Source organism: Pan paniscus, chromosome 16, assembly GCF_029289425.2.
Source record: "Pan paniscus chromosome 16, NHGRI_mPanPan1-v2.0_pri, whole genome shotgun sequence".
Lineage (NCBI taxonomy): Eukaryota > Metazoa > Chordata > Mammalia > Primates > Hominidae > Pan > Pan paniscus.
In genome coordinates this window covers 49,125,626-49,148,306 of record NC_073265.2, presented here as the reverse complement: position 1 = coordinate 49,148,306, position 22,681 = coordinate 49,125,626, and the positions used below count along the sequence as shown (strand labels likewise).

Here is a 22,681-nt window from a genome sequence, read left to right as displayed (position 1 = left end):
TCTTTACTGATTTTTATTTACCTTGCAATTGCTATTCAGAATTTTTACTCAGTTCTCTAATCCATAGTCGATCAAATACCTTAAGACCTTATCTTCATTGTATCTTTTCACCTCTCCAAATTTGCTTCTTATTTCTCAAAGAGGGAGTTTGCACTAGATAATCCTATAGCACTGATTTTATTGCAGCTAGAAGGTGATAGGAGCACTTTTCAAGGTAGGTGCAGTAGCCACAAAAGAAACAACTAGAGCCTAGGAAGGGAGGGGTTGCATACTCTAGCACAGGTAGCGAGCTGCCACCCCATGGCATAATAATGGGGAACTGAGACATCAATGAATGGTTACCTGCAAGTCAGCATGTTTAGCTTAAAAAGTCAGGATAATGGGTAATTATTGTAAAGTATATTTTAGAAATATTTTTCGCTAGAATTGTCAGCATTTAAAATTTCATTGCTGGAAAGAGGAAGCTCCATAATCAATCATAACTCCACAGTAGGTTGTTGCTTGATGCGGCTGAATATATGAGTCTCGCTCTGTCGCCCAGGCTGGAGTGCCATGGCACGATCTCAGCTCACTGCAACCTCCACCTCCCAGGTTCAAGCAATTCTCCTTTCTCAGTCTCCTGGGTAGCTGGGACTACAGGCACCTGCCACCACGCCCGGCTAATTTTTGTATTTTTAGTAGAGACAGGGTTTCACCATTTTGGTCAGGCTGGTCTCAAACTCGTAACCTCAGGTGATCCGCCCAGCTCGCCCTCCCAAAGTGCTGGGATTACAGGCATGAGCCACCACGCCCAGCCGAGATTCTTTCGTGGGAGGTGCATACCAGGTGATGCAATGCACTTTGTTGCTGATACTTCAACATTGTGCCTGTGCAGCACTCTGTAGAACTTCAGTGAGGCAATGAAAAAGAACCCAGTTCTCTTCCATTCCAATGAAAGATGCAATTCCCAGGGTATTCTCCCTGTCATTTGCAGAAGACTTCCTATATGCCAGGCATAACACCTCATGAGGTAGCCCTTATTGCCTATTGGGCAGAGAGGAAAACCAAGGTTCACAAAGTTAAGTAAGTCACCTAAGGACACATAACCACCAAGGCACATAGCTGGAATTCAAACTCAGTTCTGTCTGATTTAAAGGTTTTTGCTGGCATCACTGAGCCAAGCATGGCTCCCATGTGGCTGAGTAAACTGAGATACATTCAGCTAACTGGCCTTGAACAAGTTGCAGAGGATAGCCAGAGCACGTATTTTATTCTCAGTCCACTTGCCTTTTTCTAAACCCCACTTCCATCACTCTATGTAGATTCCATCTATATTAATAGCCACTGTGAATTCATAATTTGCCAAGTGTAAATACATATGCATGCACAAATATGTGCGTTGTAAAGAATGGTTACTAATCGCCTTTGCTCCCATGGAAATGTATCCATATGTGCATTATAAATATGGCTGAGAATTTCTACCAGGTTTCAGAACCAGCCCTATGTAGAATTGTTGATGCTGCCTATCTGCGAACTGTCTGCAGATAGTGATTTCCAGGGGAGTGATTTACTTCCCAGCAGATGCTGAGATAGGGCTGGATCTCTTAGAATTCATGGGTAAGAATGCTGTTTATTTACAAGACATGCAGCCATGAAGCCGCTAGAGAGTGGATAAACTGAAAGAAGGTAATTGGGCTGAGCGCAATGCTCTGGAAATGAGAAAGGAGTGAATGAGCTGATTTGGACTTCTTTGAACTTATTTATGTTAAAAATATTTTTATTAAAAAGGCAATACATCTTTATTGTACACAATTGGAAAAAGCACCAACAAGCAAAAAGAAATAACATTCACTCACAGTTCTATTGACTAGAGATAGCAAAAGCAAAGAGGTTGGGATATATCCTTCCCCATGTAAACCTATGTGGCTTGCAAAAGGATTATAATGTATATTCTGTTTTGTGACCAGCTTATTTCACTTAAAAATATTGGGATGACCTTTCCATGTCATTAAATATTCTACAACATCATTTTCTATAGCTGCATGGTAACTTACTGAATGGATGTATCATTGCTTACGTTTACTTAGTTTAATAACTTACCTAATGTGTTTCTATCCACACAAGATGAATGGAAGTCTTTCAATACTATTACCCAAAACAGTGTTCCCAGGTCCTGTCCTCCCTCTTCATGACTAAATGGCAAATGAAAGCCTCAGATGACATCTTTTCAAGCCCTCATGGCAGGCCAGGCTCATGGACTGTGTAAGATAATATTTGAGCATGTTCAAAGAACCCCTGAAATAAGCCCGGGACTGTGGTGCTTCCCATTCCTTCCACTCATGGAATAAGCATCCCTTGTGTTTCAAAGTATCTGTGGTTCCAAAGTACTTCCTCCTGTAGTCCAATAATTACCACTGGGTGCTGTGGTCATTCTAATCCTCCTTCCAGAAGGGAGGTGACTGAGTCTCAAGAAGCTGCAGTAACTTAGCAAAGATCACCCCAATGGTGAATCTCAGAACTACACCTGAACCCAGACCTGTAGATTCCAAGTTCACTGGAATTTGTCCTCCAATGCGATGCTGTGTGGAAGGGGGAGAAAAAGGAAAGAAGGAAACAAAAAAAGGAAAGGAAGGAAGGAAGGAACAAAGAAAGAAAGAAGAAAGAAAGAAAGAAGAAGAAAGAAAGAAGAAAGAATGAAAGAGAAAGAAAGAAAAGAAGGAAAGGAAAGGAAGGGAAAGGAAAGGAAAAGAAAGGAGGGAGGGAGGGAAGGAAGGAAGGAAAAGAAAGAAAGGGAGGGAAGGAAGGAAGGAAGGAAGGAAAATGCTAGGTATCTGTGGCTCTGGTAGTCAGAGGGGCAGGTAGGGAGGGCAGGAGGTTTTCCCAGTCCATCCTGTACAGACCTGTCTGTCTTCCACCTAAAAAGACTCTCCTCTCAGAAGTCGAGGAACAGAGATGAGCAGCTTTTTCAGGTACAAGCTTCAGAATCATAGATCTCAAAAGACAAAGCTGTTTCTCTCCCACTTTTGCAGCCACCAAATAATCAACTGCATGTACCATCTGCATGTATTGGTGGTTATCTCCCCTCACCTCACACTGTCCTCACCCTGCTGTCCTCAATATGAAAATGTTTCTGGCATAAAATACACATTTTCTATAGATCAGAGCCTGTCCAAGCAGGACACCCTGCTGTCCTCATCGCAGGGAGACACCTGGATCCATCCTCACTCCTGGAGGGCTGGCCTGAACAACAGTAGTTCCCTCTGAGCTCTGAGGCCTCCTGGAACCAGGCACACAGGCAATGGGCAAAACCTTCAAGGACAGAAATTTTCACTCAGCCCCTTGGCAGGCCATGGGGTCTCAGACTTAGTGAAGGAACACAGACCTAGGAGTTTCTCTGGGTTTTTATCTCATTCTAACGCTTACTAACTGTGTGCCTCATGGAAGCCACAGGATGTTTCTGACTCCCGGTTTTCTTGTCCACAGAAAAGAGGGGAAGATTGAGCAGAGTAGTCGTAAGGATATGCAATAATATCAATAAAGTGTATGTATATGCATTAAATGCCTGACATATATCAGGAACCCTATAAATGTTAGCTTTCCCATCCTGGAGTTTACGTTAGAGAGTGTATTAAAACCACAGGTGGGTGTTTTCTTCTTAAGGGCCTCGTCTGAATCTGAGAGCCTATGAAATTGGGAGTTTATGAGTGTAGGGGGGCATGGTGATAAGGTAAACAAAACTCAAAGGAAAAAGCTGATACTTGGAATAATGGCACTCTATCTAAATGCCTTCGGCCTGTGAATGGAGTAGGCTGCTTTTCTCTAAAGCAGCAGCCACAGCTTGGCTGGGGAGGCCTCAACAGTCTCTCTAGTTTCATCAGTGTCTCCAAGACAACCCAGATAAATAGACAGTGAAAGCACAAATTATTTGCTTGCTGTGGAGATTTGGCATCAACACAAGTCCCCTACCTGCCTTCACTCTAGTCTCTAAACACTTCTCATGTAGAAAATTAAGATCTGCCTTGCCCTATAACTTAGTGAACTTGGTCAGGGTGATGGGAATATCCTGAAGATAAAAGTGCACACTCTGTTCTAGTGTCGCCTTTGGTTAGTGACTCCCTGAATGAGAGTGAGGTATTAAGAAGCTGTGTGCAACATGAGCCCTGAGAGCTGAGTAGCCGTACTGTGTGGCACTGTGGTCTTGGCACTTCTTGGACAGCATGTCTTACCTGCTGATGAAACTCCTGAGCAAGAAGATCAAGAAGCAGAACCTCAAAATGCACAACAGAACCTAAAGTTGCCGGGGGCCTCAAATCTGACCCTATCAGAAACTCAAAACGGAGGTGTGTCTGAAGAAACGATGGGAGGTGGAAAGGTTAAAAAATCAAAACATTCTGTGAATGTGGGGTTATCAGAAGCTCAAGATGGAGATGTGTCTCAAGAAACAGTGGAAAATGTATAAGTTCAAAAATCTCCCCAGAAATCCACTGTATTAACAAACGGAGAGACAGCAATGCAGTCTCCCAATTCAGAATCAAAAAAGAAAAAGAAGAAAAAGAGAAAAATGGTGAATGATGCTGGGCCTGATGCAAAAAAAAAAGGAAAAACTGAAAACAAAGGGGAATCTAAAGAATAAAGTGCCAAGACTCCCAAAGAAACAGAAAATAATCTGGAGAAGCCAGATAATGAGGAAGATAACCGTGAGGTGCCCAGCCTGCGCCTGAGACTGACAGGAGCTTTTGACGATACTTCATGTGCTTCTCTATCTAATCTTGTCAATGAAAACACTTTGAAGGCAATAAAAGAAATAAGCTTTACGAACATGACTGAAATTCAGCATAAAACTATCAGATCACTCCTGGAAGGCAGGGATCTTCTAGCAGCTGCAAAAACAGGCAGTGGTAAACCCTGGCTTTTCTCATTCCTGCAGTTGAACTCACTGTTAAGTTAAAGTTCATGCCCACGAATAGACCAGGGGTCTTTATTCTCTCACCTACTAGAGAACTAGCCATGCAAATTTTTGGTGGTCTTAAGGAGCTAATACTCACCACATGCATACCTATGGGTTGATAATGGGTGGCGGTAACACATCTGCTGAAGCACAGAAACTTGCTAATGGGATTAACATCATTGTGGCCACACCAGGCCGTCTGCTTGACTATATGCAGAATACACCAGGGTTTATGTATAAAAACCTACAATATTTGGTTATTGATGAAGCTGATAGAATCTTGGATGTTGGGTTTGAAGAGGAATTAAAGCAAATTATTAAACTTTTGCCAACATGCAGACACACTATGCTCTTATCTGCCACCCAAACTCAAAAAGTTGACGACCTGGCAAGGATTTCTCTGAAAAAAGGAGCCATTGTATGTTGGCGATGATGATAAAGCTTATGCAACAGTGGATGGTCTTGAGCAGGAATACGTTGTTTGTCCCTCTGAAAAAAGATTCCTTCTGCCCTTTGCTGTCCTTAAGAAGAACCGAAAGAAGAAGGTTATGGTCTTCTTTTCATCTTGTATGTCTGTGAAATATCACTATGAGTTGCTAAATTACATGAATTTGCCCATCTTGGCCATTCATGGAAAGCAAAAGCAAAATAAGGGTACAACCACATTCTTCCAGTTCTGCAAAGCAGATTCAGGAATACTATTGTGTATGGATGTGGCAGCAAGAGGACTGGACATTCCTGAAGTCGACTGGATTGTTCAGCATGACCCTCTGGATGACCCTAAGGAATATATTCATCATGTAAGCAGAACAGCCAGAGGTCTAAATGGGAGAGGGCATGCCTTGCTCATTTTGTGCCCAGAAGAAATGGGGTTCCTTCACTACTTGAAACAATCCAAGTTTCCATTAAGTGAATTTGACTTTTCCTGGTCTAAAATTTCTGACATTCAGTCTCAGCTTGAGAAATTAATTGGAAAGAACTACTTTCTTCATAAGGCAGCCCAGGAAGCATATAAGTCATACACACGAGCCTAGGATTCCCATTCTCTAAAACAGATCTTTAATGATAAGTTGCTCTGTCATCTGATTTCAAGGTGCCTCCCTCTGTTGATCTGAACATCAACAGCAATGAAGGCAAGCAGAAAAAGTGAGGAGGTGGTGGTGAATTTGGCTACCAGAAAACCAAGAAAGTTGAGAAGTCCAAAATCTTTAAACACATTAGCAAGAAATCATCTGACAGCAGACAGTTCTCTCACTGAAGACACGCCTTTCTTTCATCTTGAATAACTTCGTCCTAAAATGAATTATTTCCCCCTTGAATTTAAACAAGATTTCTATAAATTGACTTGGGTTGCAAGCACTGAGCACTGTTACTTCTATCAAGTCTCTTTTTTATTTTGGGGATATAAAACAGGCTTTAAATTTCTTAGTTGCCCAAGGGCAAAGCAAGAAATCTCTGGTCTTTCTTGTGATTATATAATATTTTAAATATCCCCCCCACCACATACACACCAACGTACATTATTGTTTTAATGTAACTCCTGTAAAAGGTGACCTAGTGTACCAGGCAGCTGGTGGTAATGCAGAGAAGAGTCTAAGGTTATTTTTCGTTTTTAGTTATGTCAAGGTTCATGAACCTTGACAGTATCTCATGACTCCTCCTGAAAATGCTGCAGTATAAAAGAGCAAAGAGATTTGGGAAATACCTAAGAAGCACCTTAGGATTAGGGTGGCATTGCTTTTATAGATTTTTTATTTTAAAGCAATGAGCCTTTCTCAGGTGTTTTGTATAAAGTGTCACTAGCTGTCATAACATTCGACAGGTGGGGGGTAGGAAAACGGTGAAATTGAGATGGTTGAGCCTCATTTCCATCAATAGAGGTGTAATATAGTGCTTCATTTCCATCGATAGAGGTGTAATATACTGCATTTCTTCATTTGGTAACATAGCAAAGACTTTTAAAAAACATAAAGAATGGTGATGCTCCTCATTCGGATTTCTTTATTTCAAGGTGGTTTGGATTTTGGTAAGCCTTTTCACTCTACAGAGTACTTAGAAGACAAGGCCGCCAACTACCTTGGACTTAAAGCCAAGCCATCAGATAGTGCCCAGCACATATTCGTGTTAGCTTATTTTTGAGAAAAATTACCTCTTCTAGGCCCCGAAGCAAAAAAATGCATTTGCTATGAAGATTGAAAATGAACAAAATTACAAAAAAAACCCACCAAAATTGGTGATTTAGTCAGATGGGTTTTTTTGTTGTAGGAGCACTTGATTTCAAGTGTGTTTTGTATAGTATGTAACTACAAAATAGTACATTTTGTAGCAATTTAAAACTAAAGTTGCTAGCATCATTTTGCTCTTGTGCCGTTTAATCATAGGATCCCATTAAATGTAAGTGCACTGAGAAGATTAAATGTAGAGGGAACTGTTTGGTAAAGAACATTCCAGTAGGAAAAGAAGAGAACAATCTTCATTTCTGGGCTTGACCGTCATCACCCTGGCTGGACCTGTCTTGGGTTTCCAACCTTGACTGTCGGGCTCCTGTCTTGGGTTTCCAACCTTGACTGTCGGGCTCCTGTCTTGGGTTTCCAACCTTGACTGCTGGGCTCCTGGCTTGGTTTCTTGGATTCCTAATTTCTGGTGTGTAATAACTCTCTCTGGGATCATGTTTTCCTTTTTTATTTCAGAAATAATGTTTCTAAAAAGATGAAAAGGGAAGAATATTCAATTACTGAGTAGAAGTAAACACTATTGGTATTTTGTACATAATCTAATTTTTATATGCATGTTCATGCTCTTTAATTTTTTTATCAAAAATGAAGTAATCTTCTATCTACTACTTGTAATCAGCTTGTTTCATAACATGTAAATTTCCTGTGTCATTAAATAATTACATATAAAAAAGAAGCTATGTTCATTTTTTAGGAAGAGAGCATACCGTTCCATTCATCCCCAGGTTCAGCTTGCCTCCAGCAGCTACGGCTGCGGGATATCAACCCAACAAAGAGAAACAGATGCTTCAAAGAACCCATATCACTTGAGGGAGAAGGAGGAGACCCCAAGGAAAAGCACCCTTCCTATGAACTATTTTTTGATCCTAGAGCAAGGGTTGGCAATCAGCAAGATAGTAAACTATCAAACTGCTTTTACTTGTTATTTGATTTATTTGACTTGTCATATATTTGATTAATCCACATGTGTTTTTTGAGCAGCTCATTGGGGTCTGGAGAGAGAACATTGACAAAGTCTCTGCCCTCAAGGAGTTTGGAGTCTAGTGGAACAGGGCTCCTCTGAAACTCAGGGATGTACATTATGGTCCACCTGGCCATGGTAGGCTGTCACATCACTGTCACTAGACTGTGGTCACATCACTTATCACCACACTTTATTTATTTTATTTTTTATTCTTTTTGAGATGGAGTCTCGCTCTGTCGCCCAGGCTGGAGTGCAGCCGCGTGATCTCGGTTCACTGCAAGCTCCACCTCCTGGGTTCACGCCATTCTCCTGCCTCAGCCTCCCGAGTAGCTGGGACTACAGGTGCCTGCCACCACGCCCGGCTAATTTTTTATATTTTTACTAGAGACGGGATTTCACCGTGTTAGCCAGGATGGTCTCGATCTCCTGACCTCGTGATCCGCCCACCTCAGCCTCCCAAAGTGCTGGGATTACAGGCGTGAACCACTGCACCTGGCTGCCACACTTTCTTGAGCATGGTGACAAGTACCCTGGACTCCTGTTGGGCCAGGGTCCCATAGGGGAGATGGAAGGATGGAGCCACTCACAGAGTGTGCATCAAAGAATTTAAAGGGCAGGTGGTAAATCATTTGCAAGATTCAAAAACTTCTGCAAAGTAAGTTTGAAATAAACAAATAGAAAACAAACCAAGTAAATAATACAGAATTTATTAATGAATCTAACCTGAAAATTATCTTTTTCTGCTGCCTGTGCTTTTGTGCTATTATTTAAGGGTACACTATATCTGTTATCCTATGTTAAAAAAAACGTTTGGTTCTTTCCTCTTTGTCCATCTCATCCTGGACAATATTTCCAATTTTAAATTTCCATTTTACTCTGATTTTCATTCACTAGCTCACTTTCATCTAGGCTCAGTAGTGACAGAGCAAAAAATTCCAATCTAACCTCAAGCGTGGTCCCCAACTTCAGGCTCTCCCTTGGGAGAGACTGTCCCAGTCCCTAGAGTTATGACATGGAGAAAGAAGGAGGGAAAGGAAAGGCAAGGTCATGATGTGTGTGATAACAATATGAACCACAGCCCCAGTTCTCCAATCCTGAGATCCAAAAGTCTGGCAAGCCAAGCATATTCTGAAGTTTGTAGCAAACTCACTGGGTGGCAAATCCGGACCTGAGCTGACATGAGTCTATTTATAGCCTTGCATTTATCCTACTTAATATGAATATTCATACATTTCACTAAAGAAATATTAATATGTTTAATTATGAGATGCTGCCACATACCCTGTTGGGGGTGTTATGTAATTATGGAAAATGCCCCATATTACCTTTCTAAAAGTCAAAAAATCCTGCATTCTTAAACAGATTGGTCTCATGGATTTCTTTAAAGGGATTTGGGATCTATACTCAATTTTCCCCAGTCTGTTCTATGATCTTACCTTTAATTTTCTTTCCTAGAGACAATTTTTCTTTAATTTTTTTTGAGAATACAAAGCAGATGATTTCCTAAAATTATTTTTGCTCATTAACTGCATATACTTCCTCCTGCAACACCCCAAATTAACTTTTATCTTATGTATACTATGCTTAGCACCTTGGGTATTTTTGTAATTAAAAAAAATGTTGCTAGATATTTTTTATCTTTTTTTAACAGCTTTATGGGGGCATAATTTACATGTAATAAAATTCACTTGTTTTGCGTGTACAATTCAATGACTTAAGTAAATTTTCACAGTTGTGCGACCATCATCACAATCTAACTGGAGATTTCCATTAGCCAAAAAGAAACCTCACATTCATTTATAGTCACCCCCTGCTCCCTGGCAACCACTAATCTATCGTCAGTCTCTTTTGGAGCTAAAAGGGTCTCAAAAAAATATGCCATATGCCAGGCACAGCACACACAACCCTCATAAGGAAACAGAGGCTCCCGTAACTGTTAAAGGTTGAAGCTGGGATTTGACCCAGGTCCTCACCACTCCAGAGTTTGTGATCTTTCCAAGGGCTGCCTGAGGAGATCCAGAGTGGCCTCTCACTGGACTGGGGCAGAAATGCAAGTAGCCCAGGCACGGATGTTGGATATTGGATGTTGGATGTGGATGACCCACAGAGGAGTCGTGAGCTTGATGACCTTTAGGCCCTAGCCAGTTCTGAGCTCCTGTGATACTATAAATCCATAAAATGCATCCAACTAAGCCAGGGACTTACTTTAATGAATAGATAAGAATGATGTGTCATGAACAGACTAATTGCATATAAAAGGAGCGCTTCTGAAGTGTGTAGCGTGTTCCCTTAAGCACTTTAAATCCCCCCCGGAGATGCCGTTTGCAGTCATAATTTGCATTATCAATGAAGAGGCAGTTTGCCAGCAAAGGGGAACATCAGCCTAACCCTCACCACACATTCCAATGTGTTGATGTCCAAATCAAGGAGACATTTTGATGGATTCGTTTTCTCACCTCTTTAAATGTGAAGTTGGTACTTTTGATGGAATTGTCCTGGTATGCTGGTGTTGCAGCTGCACAAGACTAGATGATAGAATGAAACACCCTGTACCATAATTGAGGAAGCAGCTGTTCTGCTGTTGTTATTAGTATTATTAAGAATTAACAACTTCCTCTGTGTCTGTTAAGAGAAGTCCATTCTGAAAGCCAGCCAAGTTCGCCTGCAGCCCTCCCAGCCACGAATTCTGCATCATGCCATGTAGAGATTATCTCTCCTCTCTGCGGCACAGCCTGTTGTCTGCTCTGCCTACCCTCCCCAAATTTCAGGAACCATGCATTCTTTCTGTACCTTCTGCCAGAGCAAAACAGGCCTAGGAAAAGACATATGGTCCATCACTAATGCCTTGGTATACTATCAAGATCACTAAAATCCTCAAATAGAGATTCCAGGTCCATATGTTTTAAACTCTGTAGCAATTTTTCAGTAAAAGGTAATTTAATTTTTCATAAAGATATTGCAGGGCACAGATAAGAGTTTGTAATCCATGGACTCTTCTAGATGCTTCTAAAATTTTGTTACATGTGATAATTAACATGAATATATCTTTTTGGTTGACAAAAAGGCTTCCTATTTTCTATCACTTAATCATCATGATCCTATGAAGATGGCATTATTGTCCATTTTTGTTAACCTCATTAATATCAATAGTATTATTAATAGTTAATGATTAATTTTTTTTTTAGACATAGTTTTGCTCTGTTCCCAGGCTGCTGGAGTGCAGTGGCCCAATCTCAGCTCACTGCAACCTCCACCTCCCAGGTTCAAGCTATTCTCCTGCCTCAGCCTCCCAAGTAGCTGAGACTACAGGTGCGTGCCACCACACCTGGCTAATTTTTGTATTGTTAGTAGAGACAGGTTTCATTATGTTGGCCAGGCTGGTCTCAAACTCCTGATCTCAGGTGATCCACCTGCCTTGGCCTCCCAAAGTGCTGAGATTACAGGTGTGAGCCAGTGTGCCCGGCCAGCTCTTGTGATTTTTAAAATCTTCATCTTTACTTTTAGGACAAGGAAAATTAGGCTCAGAGATCTTAAGGAATTTGCCCAAGGTTCACACAGCCTGTAAGAGTGGAGTAGATGTTGAAATTTCACCTCAGTTTCCTCTGGGACACATTCTCCATTACAGCCTGACGAGCGTGGCCTTGCCCAAGGTCACAGAGCAAATAAGCAGCAGAGTGGGGAATTGAACCCAAGTCCTCTAGCTGGGTTCCATACCTTTTTAATCAAACTGTCGCTGCCACTGAAATAACAGACTACAGAATCAAGGACCTGAGCTGAATCTTGCACTTGATAACAAATTTCCCAGACTATGGAATTGTTTGCTTCTACCCGGCGAACTAAAGAGAAGACAGCTTCCGTGTAGGGAAAACTCTCTCTAACCATGTTTTTCCTCTGTTCTCACATCACAATAATCATCAACACAGGAGAAGACTTCTGTGACTATATGTGTGGGTTTTTTTTCCTCACACACCAAGCAGTGGACACCGCCTGGGTGTCCTCTTAATTCATTTCCGGCACTGTCTACCTGGAGACGATGTCAGATCTCACAGGTTGAGTGTTCAGTCCCCAGCCAAGACTGGCCCCCCTCTAACACACACCAGTGACAAGCCTGGGCCTCCAGAACTTCTGACCAACTGGCTTCAAGTTGGGGTTCCCATGACCCCCTCTTTGGGTTCAAATAATTTGCCAGAGCAGCTCACAGAACTCAGGGAAACACTTACCTACATTTACCAGTTTATTATAGAGGATATTGCAAAGGATACAAATGAAAAGATGTTTAGGGCAAGAAATGGGGGAAGGGCTCCAGAGGGTCCATGCCCTCCCAGGACCCTCTGGAGGAACCTGCAGTTCGGCTATCCAGAAGCTCACTGACACCAGCCCTCTTGGGTTTTTATGGAAGCTTCATGATGTAAGCATTTCTTCCCCAAGGTATAGAGGGGTGGGACCCTCTCAAGGGAGGGTCTTAGGACCCACAATCAGAAAGGCAGGGGAAAAGTAGAGTCTTGCCTTGGAGCAGATGAAAGGAGGGCAGGAGGAGGTCAGAGGCTGCCCATGTGGCCTCATACACCGAACATTATAACAAAAGACTGCAACAAGGGCTATGGCTATCAGCCAGAAACCGTGGACAAAAACCGGTATGTATTATAACACCACAGCCTTCCTACCACACATAGCAGTAAAGTGGCTGTGTTTAGACTTAGAAATATATATACCTGAGCTATTTTACTAGGATTATTTTTCTTCTGGAATTTAGGTTCTTTATCAAGGCAGTGCTCAGTTGGAGAGAGTTTTTTTTTAATTAACAGCAAACTAATAATGTAGGATTTTCCCAAGTGTTCTCCCGTTTCTGTGAGTTCATTACAATTTGTTCTTTGCACTGACTTCTCAACACAGCACCATGAGATTTTCCTGCATTTGCACGTTTACGTAAGCAAAAAAAGTGCATTCAAATCCTTCTCTCTAAAGCGTATTTCCACACGACAGCACTCATCTTGCTAGAGAGTGAGGTTGTCTGAAGACTACTTTGGGGTGCCTGAGCCAGCATGAATGGGGGCACCAGGTTATGTTCCACTGAATTTAATTTAATTAATTTATTTATTTATTTATTTATTTGAGATAGAGTCTCACTCTGTTGCCCAGGCTGGAGTGCAGTGGTGCAATCTTGGCTCACTGCAACCTCCACCTCCCAGGTTCAAGTGATTCTCCAGCCTCAGCCTCCTGAGTAGCTGGGATTACAGGCTCCCACCACCATGCCTGGCTAATTTTTGTATTTTTAGTAGAGATGGGGTTTTCCCCATGTTGGCCAGGCTGGTCTCGAACTCCTGACCTCAGGTGATCCACCTGCCTCGGCCTCCCAAATTCTTAGGATTACAGGCGTGAGCCGCCGCGCCCAGCCTTATGTTCCACATTTAAATTCCTCATTTGCAAGAGGGGGATTTTAGTAATAAAATGCTGCTGAAATTGGTCTATGTCTAAATCAGTGTCCTGAGAAACAAGATGGTAATGAGGTGGAAAGGATGGATAGTAGGAAATGTATCTGGAAAAAATAATTCCATCAGGAAACCTTGTGATGGACCTCGCCTTGAGAGTTGGAACAGAACTCCTCTTAGGCATTTGTTTAATATCAACCCATGCCTTTTTGTTTGTTTGCTAGTTTTTCTATTTTGTTAAACTGTAAAATTCCTCTCACTTTTTGCTCATGTCTCTGATCATCAATTTTGAAATTGAGACATTTTAATATGGATTTTTTGGTCATCATTTCCTTTCTTCAAATACTACTATTAAATGACAGAGACTGTCAAAGTGGACAGGCCATTTCTTCACTGGCTGTGTGGAAGGAGCGATTTAGCTGTGTCTTCACTATTGTGAAGGCTGGCCTGAGGTCCTTCTTATGCAAAATCATCTCTGGTACGACATATCCTCCAGACCAGAAGTTGTAAGGCAGAAGGCTCAGACCAAATCAGGCTCATGGACATATTTTATTTGGCTCACACAATTGAAAAAAAATCTTTTTAATAGTTGCCATCTTTTTTTTTTTTTTTTTTTTTTTTTGAGATGGAGTCTCTGTTGCACAGGCTGGAGTGCAGTGGCGCCATCTCAGCTCACTGCAGACTCTGCCTCCTAGGTTCCAGCGATTCTCCTGCATCAGCCTCCCAAGTAGCTGGGATCACAGACGTGCGCCACCACACCCAGCTAATTTTTGTATTTTTAGTAGAGACGGGGTTTCACCATGTTGGCCAGGCTGGTTTTGAACTCCTGACATCAAATGATCCGCCCACCTCAGCCTCCCAAAGTGCTAGGATTACAGGCGTGAGCCACCACGCCCAGTTCTTGCCATCTTTTTAAATTGGGAGAGTTCACATAAAAATCCTTGTTTCTGGCATCCTTTGAAGAAATCCAAAGCTCTGCAAACTAGGCATGCAATTGCCCATAGTGACAGGAGCTACCAATCCTATGGGTGGGTCCTTTCAGAAGGGGCATTTGCAGGCCAGGCTGCCGTGATCCCGCCTCTTCCTGATGTCTTGAGAAAAGCTTGGCTGTTGTAGCATCTGAGATTCCAATCCTAGGAGATTGTTCAGTGGCTGTCACCACAAACAAACAAATGAAAACATTGGCACTTCTCAATATTATTATAAGAACCCACAGTGATATGTCAATATTTGGGAGAAGGGGTATATGAGTAGGCCTACACATGAGCATGTGCTTATTAATTTAGTTCTGTGGTGGGGTGAGGTGTCCACGGTTCACTATGTGGCCATACATTCTCCTCACTCCCGCCTCAGCAAGCCCTAGAGAGGGCAGAGTGTTCATTTCAGATGCTGCCCGAGCCATGAGTGCCTGCCCTCACAAATGCCATGATGTTGGGCATGCCATTTAACCTCTCCTAGTCCCAGTATTTCTCTATAAGACAAGGATGCTGCAAGGGTAAAATGAACAAATGCATATTTGCACAGACCTAACTCAATACATGTTGCCTGCTTCTGTTCTCCTTCAAGCCAATAACAAGATTGAGCTGGGAAGCTCCTTCACTGCACTGACAGCCAACCCAGTCAAAATGTTTGCTGCCCAAAAGCATACAGAGCCTTCCCTGTGGAGAAGCGATGTAATGTGGGTGTCCAGTGAATACAGAAAGCCCCTTCTGCCGCAGCCTGGGCATCCTGGGAGCTCAGGTTCCCCTTAGCCAGGCAGGATCTCTTGGGATTTTGTCTTCCCTGGGGATGGTAGACATGACATGTCCTTTGTCATGGTCATTACTGAACTGCGACTGCATTAAAAGGAATTATGGAGACTGTGAATTTGAGATCACATTTCAGAGTGGAGCCCAAGGCTTCCAGTTAAGTGTGAACAGTGCATGGAAGATAACAATGGGGAGTGAGATATGCTAAAAGTGTTATACATGAATTTACATTCAATAAAAAACCCTTCCAGCTATAATTATCACATTTTTGCTAATATTGAGATACTAGATGTCAGATTTAATATTTAAGTAAACTAATTAAAGAATGTTTTTGCCTAGCCTTGACAAAAAATCTTTTCTATTGAAAGTTTCTAAAGTGCTTTTTTTTTTTTGGCTGAAACTGATCTACATGACCAGCACTTTTTGGGATTGGAAGCACCAGAGCATCTTGCCTCTGCGTTTCCTTTTCTCCATCCCTCTCCACCTCTCTCTCCCATTTCCAGCTCTGTTTTGTGTTCTTTTTGTTAAGGGCACAATTTTCAGACTGTGTTAATATGTCTTTTTTATGCATTTGCCAAATAGTTCTAGGTGGAATTGCCTCTTAAGATTTCTCCTTTGGCTGTGGCACATTCCGACTCAAATTGTTGTGCTCAGTAGGGCCATCGTCACATTATAACAGGGAAAATGCTTCATCGTGTGTTATAGAGCAAGATGGAATCTTCGCTAAGGAGCTTGGGGATCAAAGCGGAGGGAAAAGATTAATTTTTATGCATCGAGTCATTATGGAGGGAGGAGACATTAAGATTGCCAGAGAGAAGATTTTCTCATCTAATATCGATATAGACAATGTGTTGAGATGACTGTTGGCTCCGTTCTCAGATTTGTTTCTACTGTTAAAGTGCTCAGATCTAGGTCATAAACTTATTTACACGTATTTCAAGTTTTAGAAAGAGACTTCCTTTTAAAAAGATATGATCTTCCCGGGATTTAAGTACACCTAAACATATTTTGATTATTTTTACTTCATAAAAATGCATCGCTATGTTTCAGACATAATAAAAGACAGGAAAAAAGTTTTTAAAAATTCACTCTTTACTAGGATAATTCAGCAACTCTAGTGAAGTATTTCCTTTTAAATGATGCTACTTGTTAACCTGCTTGCAAACATAAGTACGTGATTTTCTATTCTCTTTGGTTCACCTGATATTATGCTAACATGGGTTTTTCACACCCTTACATAGATTATCTCAAGCATCTGTGCCCAGTTTATTAAGCTCTTCTGTCGTTAAACATTTAGACAACTTTCTCCCCATTTTTCTACTTTTATAGAAAAAGGCCAGGTGTGGTGGCTCTCGCCTGTAATCCCAGCACTTTGGGAAGCCAAGGTGGGAAGATTGCTTGAGCCCAGGAGTTCAAGATCAGCGTGGGCAACATAGCAGACCCCAACTCTATAAAAAAAATTTTTTAATAGCCAGGCATGGTGACACACACCTATGGTCCCAGCTACTCAGGAGGCTGAGGTGGGAGAATTACTTGAGCCCAGAAGGTTGAGGCTGCGGTGCGCTGTGATCGCACCATTGTGCTCCAGCCTCAGCAACAGAGCAAGACCTGTCTCAAAAAAAAAAGAAAGAAAAAGAAAAAGAAAAAAAAGATAGGTATATATTTGTGCATCTGGATTTTGTCATATTTCATAGAATAAATTCTCCAAAGTGGAATCTCTGCATCAAATGTTACAAATAATTTTAAGATTTTGATGCAAAGCACGTTTATTTTTCAATGAATTCCACCAATTTTCACCTTAACTGCCTAAGAATGCCCTTCTACTACATCAAGTGCCATTTTAGTCAATTTGATAAAGGTATCTTTTGAACATGTAGAAAAAGAATTTGTTTTCCTAATTTGCCTTAAATTTTTTGATAAATCACAAAGTACCATATATGATAGCAATAAAGTTACCAACAATCACCTTCAATAAACAGTCTAACATTTAATGGCAATACATTAGTATGTCAGAGTACTGAAGAGCAGTATAGGATGATGGTGAGTGTGGGCTTGGAAGTCAGGCTGCCTGGCCTCAGCGCTGGGCTCTACCACTTACCAGCAAAGTGATCCGAGACCAGGGTTTTTCAACCTTGGCACTGCTGACATTTGGAGCTATTCATAAGCTGAGCAGGGAGGATGTTATCTTGTACATCCTAGGATGTTTAGCAGCATCCCTGGCCTCTATCTTAATCACCGCCCTCCTCTACATGCACACCCAGTGTGACAACCCAAAATGCAAACATTGCCAAGTGTTCTTTGGGGGCAGATTACCAACCCTCTCAGTGCTTAGCTTCTGTATGTGTAAAATGGGGGATAGTAATACTCACCTCAAAGAGTTATTGGAAGGGCAAAATGGATTTGTCCCTGTACAGCAGAGAGAAGAGGGATTGTTTGTCACTTGCCAAGGGCACAGTCAACATTGACTATTAGTTACATCAAATTTCTGATGACTGGTCTTAAATAAAATGCTTGTGTATTACTTTTACTGTAAAACTCACTGCATATAATTTGCAATGTTTGGAAAAGTATCAGAACCTAATAAGGATCTCCTACAATCTTAACAGCCAGGGACAATCCTATTAACTTTTAAGTGTGTTTTCTTCTTATGCACCTGGAAGAGTTCCTGGCACATTATAGATACTCAATAAACGTGTTGGACAGATATAAAAAGTGAGATCGGGCTATGTTTGCCATCTATTAAGTTTTGCATCCTATTTTTCTTCCTAACTGTCATCCAGGCTGGAGTGCAGTGGCACAGTCTTGGCTCACTGCACCCTCTGTCTCCCGGATTCAAGCAATTTTCCTGCCTCAGCCTCCTGAGTAGCTGGGATTACAGGTGTGCACCACCTCACCCGGCTAATTTTCGTATTGTTAGCAGAGACAGAGTTTTGCCATGTTGGCCAGGCTGGTCTCAAACTCCTGACCTCAAGTGATCTGCCCCCCTTGGCCTCCCAACATGCTGGGATTATAGGCATGAGCCACCGCACGAGGGGGAAAATATGTTTAATTGCTGCAAAATATCAACTCTGAGTGTTCTCTAATTAACCATCATAATTTTGAGAATATACATGATGTTAACTTTTTTAAATAAATAATTTATCTCCAGCTTTTTATTATGAAAATTTTTAAGCATAAAAGTTGAAAGGATAGTACAATGCATATCAGGGCACCGTGTTTTTAATGTATTTTAAATGCTCGCCATGTTTATTCTCTTTATTTGTGTGTGTGTGTGATCTGCATGGATATAGATACATGTAATGAGTTGTTTGTTTTTTTTACTGTTTTGTGGGACCATTTAAAAGTAAATTGTTGGCCGGATGCAGTGGTTTATCCCTGTAATCCTAGCACTTTGGGAGGCCAAGGCAGAATAAATTTTTTAAAAATATATTGTAAAATTAAGCAATGAGGAAATTGTAAACATTGTAACATTTTACTTCTGAAGACTTCAGTATAACTCTCCTAAGAGTAAAGACATTCTACACATAACCACAATACATTTATTATACCTAAGAAAATTAACAGTAATTCTCTAACACCATCTAATATGTTGTCTGTATTCAAATTTTCCCAGTTGTCCCCAAAATGTTTTTATAGCTAGCTTTTTTTTCTGCCAAAATCCCAGAAAAGATTAACTGCATTTGGTTGTTATAACTCTAATTCCTTTTAGTCTAGAATAGACCCATCTTTGTATTGGCTTATTAATGACTTTTTGAAGTTATCAGGCCAATTGTTTTTAAGAACATTCCATTTTCTGGGTTTGTCTTATCGTTCCCTTAGAGTGTCATTTAACTTGTTTCTCCAGTTCCTGAATTTCCTGAAACTGTAAGTTAGGTCCATTTTCTTCATTAGATTTAGGTAAATAATTTGGCAAGGACACTTTGTAGGTGATTACATCCTCAGAAGGATATAACGACAGGTTGTCCCATGATCAGAGATGTAATGTTTGATTACTTGGTTAAGGTGGTAACAAGTAGATTTCTTTACTTAAGGTATATTTTTCACTTTGCACTTAGTATATAGTCTATGGGGTGCTTCTTTGGTACCACAAGAGTATCCTATTCCCTAACAATTTTCCATCCAGTGGTTTTAGCATCGTTGGTGATTCTTGCCTAAACCAATCATTTCACTGGGAGCTGCAAATGGTGATTTTTCTAGTTCTGTCATTTTACTTACCTTTGATAGATGCCATTCCTCAGGAGAGAAGGATTTTCTCTTTCAAAATTCTGGGCAAATGCTTACTTCTTACGTTCTTAATACTAAAGAGTGGGATAAATAAGTTTTTGTTTCTTTCTCTTTCATTTTACTATTTTTTAATTTTAATTTTTATAAAAATTTTTATTTTTATAAAAATTAAAAAAGAATAGAGACCAGGTGCGGTGGCTCATGCTTGTAATTCCAGCACTTTGGGAGGCTGAGGCAGGCAGATCACCTGAGGTCAGGAGTTTGAGACCACCCTGGCTAGCATGGTGAAACCCCATCTCTACTAAAAATACAAAAATTAGCCAGGCATGGTGGCACACACCAGTAATCCCAGCTACTCAGGAGGCTGAGGCAGGAGAATTGCTTGAACACGGGAGACAGAGGTTGCAGTGATCCAAGTTCCGGCAACTGCACTCCAGCTTGGGAGACAGAGTGAGATTGTTTCAAAAAAAAAAAAAATACTGACGGGGTTTCACCATGTTGCCCAGGCTGATCTCTAACTCCTGGACTCAAGCAATCCTCCTGCCTTGGCCTCCCAAAGTGCTGGGATTACAGGCATGAGCCACTATACCTAGCCACTACTATTTTTTTTTACTGTAGATGCATGGATTTTTCTTTAATGTTTTACAATCAATTATAATAACTTTCTGATGCTCAAGCTGTCCACTGGGCACCCCTCCAAGCTGGCTTCCAGGTCTCTTGGCATCTCTCTGTTAGTCTTTGGTTTTCCTTGCTTTTTGGCTTGATGTGCCTCAGGCTTTTTTTATCATTTCCTGCCTCTGCTCTGGAATCAGCCATTTCTCCAAGGAGCCTTTGTTCTTTTTAGTCAGGAATGATATAAATAATCTTTTGATGCATACCTTTGTACATAAGAGTTTTATCAAAAATTACTAGGCTTGAAATTATTTTGACAAAGATTGTAAACGTTTTAATGCCTTTAACATATCTTGTAAAGTTGCTGTATAGAAAGGTAGTAATAACATAGATTTCCACTAATGTGTTTGAGAATGTGTATCTCACTGCATTCATCCTGACATTAATTTTTAATATGATAAGTAAATCTATGGCAAGTAAGATTGAACAGCTCAGTTTATTAATGTTTATATGTTTGTTAGTTTTCGTATATTTTGCCCTTTTTCTATTCTGGTACAATGTACTTATCTGAAAGTTTTAAAAGTATGCTAAAGACTTTAATTCTGTCTATTGAGCTTGCTTCAAATACTTTTTCTAGAGTGTTTGGGTATTCGTTTGGTTTTTTAGTGTCAGACATTTTTATTTTTTAAGTTGTCGAATCTATTTGCGTTTTCCTTGATGACTTCATCCATTTTTTAGTGCTTAAAAATTCCTTACCCAATCTAAGAAGAGTTAAATGTTTTTGTATATTTTCTTTTAATTTAAAAATTTTAAAATAAAACTAAGTTTTAAATATTCATACTTTTTAAACCAAGTGGAATATATTTAGGGCTATAGTTTAAGAATCTAAAAATTTTTTTCCCAAAGCCAATTTTTCTCATAATGTAGGAGGGATAATCCCTCACTTTCTCACTGGTGTGTCCTTCATTTTATATGTTCAATGTAGATACAGATATATTGATATATATTTATATATAAATTATATATATCAATTTATATTCATCTGTTTTTACACAAGTGCCATACTGTTTCAATTGTTAAAACTTTTAAATACATTTTAAAATACCAAAACCTTTTTTCTCTTAATACATTTTTTCTTCAAGATAAACTTTAGAATAATTTTGTCACTTTCAGGAAAGATTTCATTTCACGTAAGCTGTTTAGCTTATTTAGCTTTGGAATTTTGCAATAATATTAAAACTTGCTTTGGGATGACGTAGTATATCACAACATGAAAGCACTCTAAGTTGCCCCGGGCCTCTGTGATGGTGCATGGCCACAGCACCAGTCGAGGCAGGAGGCTTAGTAACATTTAGGTCCTAAAGGCTCTTACGTGTACCCCATAAATATGTACAAATATTATGTATCGCTGTTTTTACAAGGGTCTTGAGATAAAAGCAAATGTTCCCTTTTCATGTCTTCAAAAGATCAATGTGGTTACTGAAACCATTGTTTCTAATCCAACAATTGAAACACATGGTCTAAAAGGTGGAATGATATTTATAGAAATGCAGGCAAATAATAGTATAAATGTGAACTACCCTGGGAAATTTGAGATGTGCATAACTATCGGTCATGCAGACACTACATTCAGACATTCTGTTTACAGTATGTATTCCGACTAAGTAGTGTTTGTTTTCCTTCCTTTTTTTTTTGACAAAGTCTTGCTCTGTCACCCAGGCTGGAGTGGAGTGGTGTAACTCACTGTAACTTCCGCCTCCTGGGTTCAAGCAATTCTCCCTACCTCAGCCTCTCGAGTAGCTGGGATTACAGGTGCCTGCCACTATGCTGGCTAATTTTTATAGTTTTAGTAGAGATGGGATTTTGCCATGTTGGCCAGGCTGATCTCGAACTTCTGACCTCAGGTGATCCTCTCGCTTCGGCCTCCCAAAGTGCTGGGATTACAGGCATTAGCCACCACACCCAGCCTTGTATCTTTCTAATATGGGTTAAACCATCCAAGACATTACTTACTTGGAGAAAGCCATCATGGACTAAGTTTGAACATCAAGCCATATAGTAGCCCAGCTTGCAGTATGAGAAAGTGGCAAAAAGCATGTTCTTTAGTGTCAAACAGACATTGGTTTGGGTCTTCAATCTGCTCCTTTCCAGTATTGTGACCTTGGATAGTAACAGTACACCTGCCTTGTGGAGTTGAGAAGATTAAATGAGGGCAGTATGTAAAGAACTCAGCACATAGTAAATGCTTTATCATATCAGCCAGATTATCCCTATCTTTAGTACAATTACTCCTGCTGCTATTATTATATATTTTTGTTTATTGCTCAGGATCAGGGTGACTGAGACCTTTTTATGAACCTAAGAGCTCTGCTTTGTATTTCCATATAGCAACCCAGTTATATGCAGTTCAAAGATTCTACCCATTGCTTATAGCCTTGATCACTGGCATGTTTTTCTGTAAAAAACAGTCAATGTCAACTATTAGTGACCTCTCTGGGAAGAAATACAATGTCAGTAAGACACCCATAACAAAGCCAAAGCGG

At 40.5% G+C, this 22,681-nt stretch overlaps 1 pseudogene; it reads left to right on the top strand.

Annotated features, from left to right (window-relative positions):
- Positions 1–3,531: 3,531 nt before the first annotated feature.
- Positions 3,532–6,185, top strand: LOC100987174 (ATP-dependent RNA helicase DDX18-like; annotated as a pseudogene).
- Positions 6,186–22,681: the final 16,496 nt, after the last annotated feature.